The sequence below is a fragment of the Triticum aestivum genome, chromosome 1D, assembly GCF_018294505.1.
Source record: "Triticum aestivum cultivar Chinese Spring chromosome 1D, IWGSC CS RefSeq v2.1, whole genome shotgun sequence".
In the NCBI taxonomy this organism is placed as follows: domain Eukaryota; kingdom Viridiplantae; phylum Streptophyta; class Magnoliopsida; order Poales; family Poaceae; genus Triticum; species Triticum aestivum.
In genome coordinates, this window is record NC_057796.1 from 186,126,915 (window position 1) to 186,133,331 (window position 6,417).

Here is a 6,417-nt window from a genome sequence, read left to right on the forward strand (position 1 = left end):
GGTTTCTAGCAAGAACGTTTCTTACCTACGCAAAAGCCACAACGTTGATATGCCAATTGCTATTTACCCTTCGTAAGGACCCTCTTCATCGAATCCGATCCGACTAAAGTGGGAGAGACAGACACCCGCTAGCCACCTTATGCATCAAGTGCATGTTAGTCAGTGGAACCTGTCTCACGTAAGAGTACGTGCAAGGTCGGTCCGGGCCGCTTCATCCCACAATGCCGCCGAATCAAGATAATACTAGTAACAGTAAGCAAATTGAACAAATCATCGCCCACAACTACTTTGTGTTCTACTCGTGCATAGAATCTACGCATAGACCTAGCTTTGATACCACTGTTGGGGAACGTAGCAATAATTCAAAATTTTCCTACGTGTCACCAAGATCAATCTAGGAGATGCTAGCAACGAGAGAGAGGGAGTGCATCTTCATACCCTTGAAGATCGCTAAGCGGAAGCGTTACAAGAACGCGGTTGATGGAGTCGTACTCGCGGCGATTCAAATCATGGAAGATCCGATCTAGCGCCGAACGGACGGCGCCTCCGCGGTCAACACACGTATAGCCCGGGGACGTCTCCTCCTTGATCCAGCAAGGGGAGAGGAGAAGTTGAGGGAGAACTCCAGCAGCACGACGGCGTGGTTGCAATGGAGCTCGTGGTTCTCCGGCAGAGCTTCGCTAAGCACTACGGAGGAGGAGGAGGAGGTGTATGAGGAGGGAGGGCTCCGCCAGGGAAGAGGTGCGGCTGCCCTCCCACCCCTCCACTATATATAGGGGCAAGGGGAGAGGGGAGGCGCCCTAGGGTTTCCCCTAGGGGGCGGCGGCCAAGCAGATTGGATCTCCCTAGGGAAAATCCTAGAGAGACTTGCCCCCCAAGCCAAGCAGGTGGAGGCGCCCCACCTCCCCAAGTAACATGGAAAAGGGTGTGGGGGGATACGCTGTGGGCCGGATGACCAAGAGTCGTCGCGGCAAGCTCTACATCGACGATGCAAACTGGGGCCCCGACGCCGGCTCAATTGAGTACGGGTACCGGGTCCCCTTCGGCGGAATTCATGTTTTCATTGGCAAGATTGGTGAGCCGGGCCCTGAGCCGGGTCTCTGCGCTGATCTCATCGAGACGGCTCAGCTTGCGCGACCCGCCCAGGCCCGGCCTACCTTAAGGCATGCTTTTGTGGGGTGCATCCATGGAGGACTCTCCGATCAATCTGGATCTGGTGATGAGACGGCCGCCGGCTCTGACGGCGAGTCGGCCACCGATGAGTCAAACTCGTTGTACCAACTTCAAGATGGCAGGCTCATGGGTTGTTCCGATGGTGACAGTATTCCGGACCTTTTTGAGCCACCAAGTCAGGTTGGAGTTTTTATGGCTGGTGCGCAGCCTGTTCAGAACCCCGCTGCTGGAGCGGGAAACCCGGTGCCTTCTCCGGCTCAGGTGCTAATGGATCTCACGGACAAGATGACGGCCCTGTTAACCGCCACGGTTGACCCGGCGGATCAAGCTCAGCATGATGCGGAGGTGGCACAGTTAAAATTGGATCTGATAAAAGCTAAAGAGGATCTTGCAGCGGAAGTGATCAGGATGGCTGCGGAGCGGGCGGCTCTCGATGCCCAGACTCAGCTGATTCAGGCGCAGTCCTTCCAACTCACGATGGATCAGAACGCGGCCAATGAGGTCATGAGAAGGAGGCATCAAAAGGCCCAGTCTCGACCCCACCGGTTTACGATCCACGCAACCTCTTCAACACGCCAGGTGCAGGGTCTAGTAACCCGCCAGGGGTCATAGCGCCCGGGTCTGGACCCCTTATTCAGCCACGAGTGATGGGGCCTCCCCAGGTGCCCCTGCCCCGCCTCAGTATGTGCCAATACCCCCGGGTCATTATAATAACCCGCTGGAGAACATGGTCACTGCGGCAGCACGGCTGGCGGCTCTCCCAGTTGACGGCGACTCTCCGACGGCTATTGAAACCCGCCGGGTCAGGGAACTCCTGCAGACGGCACTGGCACAGCAGGAGGCCTACTCCTACAGCCGGGATAGGATCCACTCGACCCCTCGTCCGGGGCAGAGCCCGAGTTACAGCCGGCACATGGTCTCAGCAACCGGCTCAAGTAACGTCCAACGCTATGACCCGCCCCCTGGCCATGGTCCGGCTCATAATGGAGCCTTTTATGCAGCAGAGCAGGACAAAGCGCGGCAAGAGGCGGAGCAAGTGCCTCAATTGACGGCTTACCAGACCCCCCCCCCCGGCTTATCCGACGACTTCCGTTGATGTGGGTATCCCTACCAGGACCGGGGGTGTCCCTTGTTTGGTGCCAGCTATCCGTAATGAACGTCTACCTAAGGACTTCAAGGGCCCTAGGAAGGTGCCTAACTACACAACTGACTTACAGCCTGCAGCCTGGATCGAGAGTTATGAGATGGCCATGGAGCTACTGGAGGTCAGTGAGGCAGCCATGGCTAAGTACTTCACCATGATGTTGGATGGGACTGCCCGCACTTGGTTGAAAGGGCTACCACCGAACTCCATCAGATCTTGGGCTGAGCTGAAAGCCCGGTTCATCCAAAACTTCAAGGATACCTGTAGGCAGTCTATGTCAATTGTGGATTTGACTAACTGTAAGCAGCAGGAGGGTGAATCCATGACTCATTGGGTTCGCCGGGTCAAGGAGATCATACATTCATCAGATAAGATGGATGCCGGCTCTGCAGTCTTAATGTTGGAACAGAATTGTCGCTTCGTGCCCCTGAAGATGAAACTCGGGCGGCTTAAGCGCGACTGCAGTGACATGGGCACGCTAATGGCAGCTCTTGTCAAGTACGCCGATTCTGATGGTACCAAGGATCCCCCTTCAGATGATGAAAGGGCAGGGAAGGGAAAGAAGAATGGCAATGGCAAGGGTCCCCAGCATAACCCGGGGAACCAAGGAGGAGGCAAGCGCAAGGCCGATGGCAGCCTAGAGTTTGTAGCCAACGCCAGCTCATAAGGTAATAACCAGCGACGCAAGGGGAGACCCCCTCCCCGCGGCGGCCGGTAAGGTCCGACGCTGGAGCAGCTGTTGAATGAACCTTGTCCAAGGCATGGCTCTAGAGAGAAGCCAGCGACTCATTTATGGAAGGATTGTGCAATCATGAAAGCCTTTAAAAACTACAATGGCCCGGGCGGCGGCTCAGGCGCCGGCGGCTTTCATGGCCCGGGGGGCGGCTCAAATTCTGGTCCTCAGAGTGGTCAAGGGGGCTTTAATCAACAGTCTGGCCAGGGTCATCAACAGCAGCAGGGGGGTTATCAGACCAATCCAAAGCAGCTTAGCGGTGGACAGTATCATGTGTTTACCACTAGTTTGTGCAAGCGAGATCAGAAGCTTCACAAGAGGGCTGTGAATGCGGTTGAGCCGGCGGTCCCACGCTACTTGCGGTGGTCTGAGCAGCCTATAGTGTGGAGTAGGGAGGATCACCCTCCCCGGGTGGATAACCCGGGCCACTTGGCCTTAGTGGTGGCTCCTCAAGTGGGAGGATATAAGTTCACAAAGGTGCTCATGGATGGAGGCAGCAGCATCAACATCCTCTATTATGAGACCTTTCGCCGTATGGGGTTGGTTGATAAGAACCTCAGCCAGTCAAACACCATCTTCCATGGTGTAGTACCTGGTAAGTCGGCTTATCCAGTTGGCAAGATCGAATTGGAAGTGGCCTTTGGTGATGAGAACAACTACAGGGTGGAGAAATTGACCTTTGAGGTGGTCAAGATAAGAAGTCCATACCATGCTATATTTGGACGGCCGGCTTACGCCAAGTTCATGGCACGGCCGTGTTATGTGTACTTACAGCTCAAAATGCCGGGTCACAATGGGACTATTACGGTTCACGGCAGCCGGAAAGTGGCTCTGGAGTGTGAGGAAGGCGACGCGGCTTATGCAGAATCTGTGTGTGCTACAGAGGAGTTGAAGTTTTACAAAGACAATGTTGACCCAACAGATATGACCTCTCTGAAAAAGCCAACCACAGAACAAGAGCCGGCAATGAAATTTAAGTCAGCTGATGAGACTAAACTTGTTGATTTTGTTCCAGGTGACTCATCTCAGCAGTTTAGCATCAGTGCAAATCTGGATCCAAAATAGGAAAGCGCGCTCATCGAGTTCATCCGTGAGAATAGGGACATCTTCGCGTGGAAACCTTCTGACATGCCAGGTGTACCTAGAGAACTCGCTGAGCATACTCTCAATGTTGATCCGAAATTTAAGCCGGTCAGACAGTTCCTTCGGCGGTTTAATGAGGAAAGGCGGAAAGCTATTGGTGAAGAAGTAGCCCGGCTCTTGGCGGCCGGGTTTATCGTTGAAGTTTTTCACCCAGAGTGGTTGGCTAACCCGGTGCTCGTACTCAAGAAGAACGGCACCTGGCGGATGTGTGTGGACTACACGGACTTGAACAAGGCGTGTCCGGCTGATCCTTTTGCCCTCCCCCGTATTGATCAAATCATTGATGCTACGGCAGGTTGTGCACGTTTAAGTTTCTTGGATGCTTATTCTGGTTATCATCAGATCAAGATGGCAGTTAAGGACCAGGAGAAGACGGCGTTCATCACTCCCTTTGGAGCCTTCTGCTATGTGTCTATGCCCTTTGGACTCAAGTGTGCACAGGCGACTTACCAGCGTTGTGTGCAGAACTGTCTTCATAAACAGATCGGACGCAATGTTCACGCTTACGTGGACGATATTGTGGTTAAATCCATCAAAGAGGAAACCCTGATAGATGATTTAAGGGAAACCTTTGATAATCTCCGGGTCTATAAGATGATGCTTAACCCGGCCAAGTGTGTCTTTGGTGTTCCTGCAGGCAAACTCTTGGGCTTCTTGGTTTCTGACAGAGGCATTGAGGCTAACCCGGAGAAGATCAAGGCCATCACCTCCCTGGCTAAGCCGGCGTGTATAAATGACGTTCAGCGCTTGGCGGGTCGCATCGCTGCGTTAAGCCGGTTTATAAGCCGTTTGGGTGAGAAGGCCATGCCCTTATATCAGTTGATGAAGAAAACTGATAACTTTGTCTGGAATGATGCAGCTAATACCGCCTTTGAGGATTTGAAGAAGCAGCTGGCAGAGCCCCCAGTCCTTGCTGCTCCGATTGATAAGGAGCCCTTACTACTGTATGTGGCGGCAAACGCACGAGCCGTCAGTGTGGCTATTGTGGTGGAGCGCAAGGAGGAGGGTAAGGAGCATCCGGTTCAGCGGCCGGTTTATTATGTCAGCGAAGTGCTCATTGAGTCCAAGCAGCGGTACCCGCATTGGCAGAAGCTGGTATATGGTGTGTTCATGGCAAGCCGGAAACTTAAGCATTATTTTCAGGGTCATCCCATCACTGTGGTCAGCTCTGCCCCCCTTGGCGATATCATTCAAAACAGAGAGGCCACAGGGAGAATTGCTAAGTGGGCTATAGAACTTGGACCTCATGGTCTCAAATATGTGCCACGCACTGCTGTTAAATCTCAGGCCTTGGTGGATTTCATCAATGATTGGACAGAGTCACAAGTACCCGAGCAAAAGCCGGATAACACATATTGGACCATTCACTTTGATGGGTCCAGGCAGTTGGAGGGCTCGGGGGCTGGCGTTGTATTGGCTTCCCCTAAGGGTGACAAGTTCCATTATGTGCTACAGTTGATGTTCCCTTGCACTAACAATGCGGCTGAGTATGAGGCCTTGCTCCACGGTCTTCGGATGGCTAAGGAGATGAGCTTGAGCCGGGTAAGGTGCTTTGGTGACTCAGACTTGGTGGCTCAACAAGTATCAGGCAAGTGGGATTCTAAGGATCCTCTCATGGCGGCTTATCGCCGCGAGGTTGATGCCATTGCTGGGCACTTTCAGGGCTACCAAGTGGAGCACATTGATCGCAGGAAGAACGAGGCGGCTGATGCTCTAAGCCGGCTGGGCTCTCAGCGAAAGCCGGTGCCGCCTAACACTTTCCTGGACGTCCTGTATAACCCTTCAGTTAAGTTGCCTACAGAGGAAGACTTGGCTATCCCTGACCCGGAGGCACGACTGGTGGCGGCTCTTCATGTCATACCAGACTGGACAATGCCATATCTGGCTTATATAACCCGGGGAGAGTTGCCTGAGGATGAAACTTTGGCCAGGCAAATAACCCGGCGGGCTAAGTCAATGATCGTTATCGATGGCGAGTTGCATCATCGCAGTGTTACAGGGGCATTTCAGCGTTGTGTCTCCCCTGAGGAAGGTCAAGAGATCTTGCGTGAGATCCATGAAGGGGATTGTGGCCATCATGCCGGCTCAAAGTCCCTTGTGGCCAAGGCTTTCCGTCATGGTTTTTATTGGTTGACGGCTCATGCTGATGCAGAGGACTTGGTCAGTAAATGTGATGGTTGCCAAAGGTTCTCACGACGGGCTCACGTGCCGGCTCAGGAGTTGA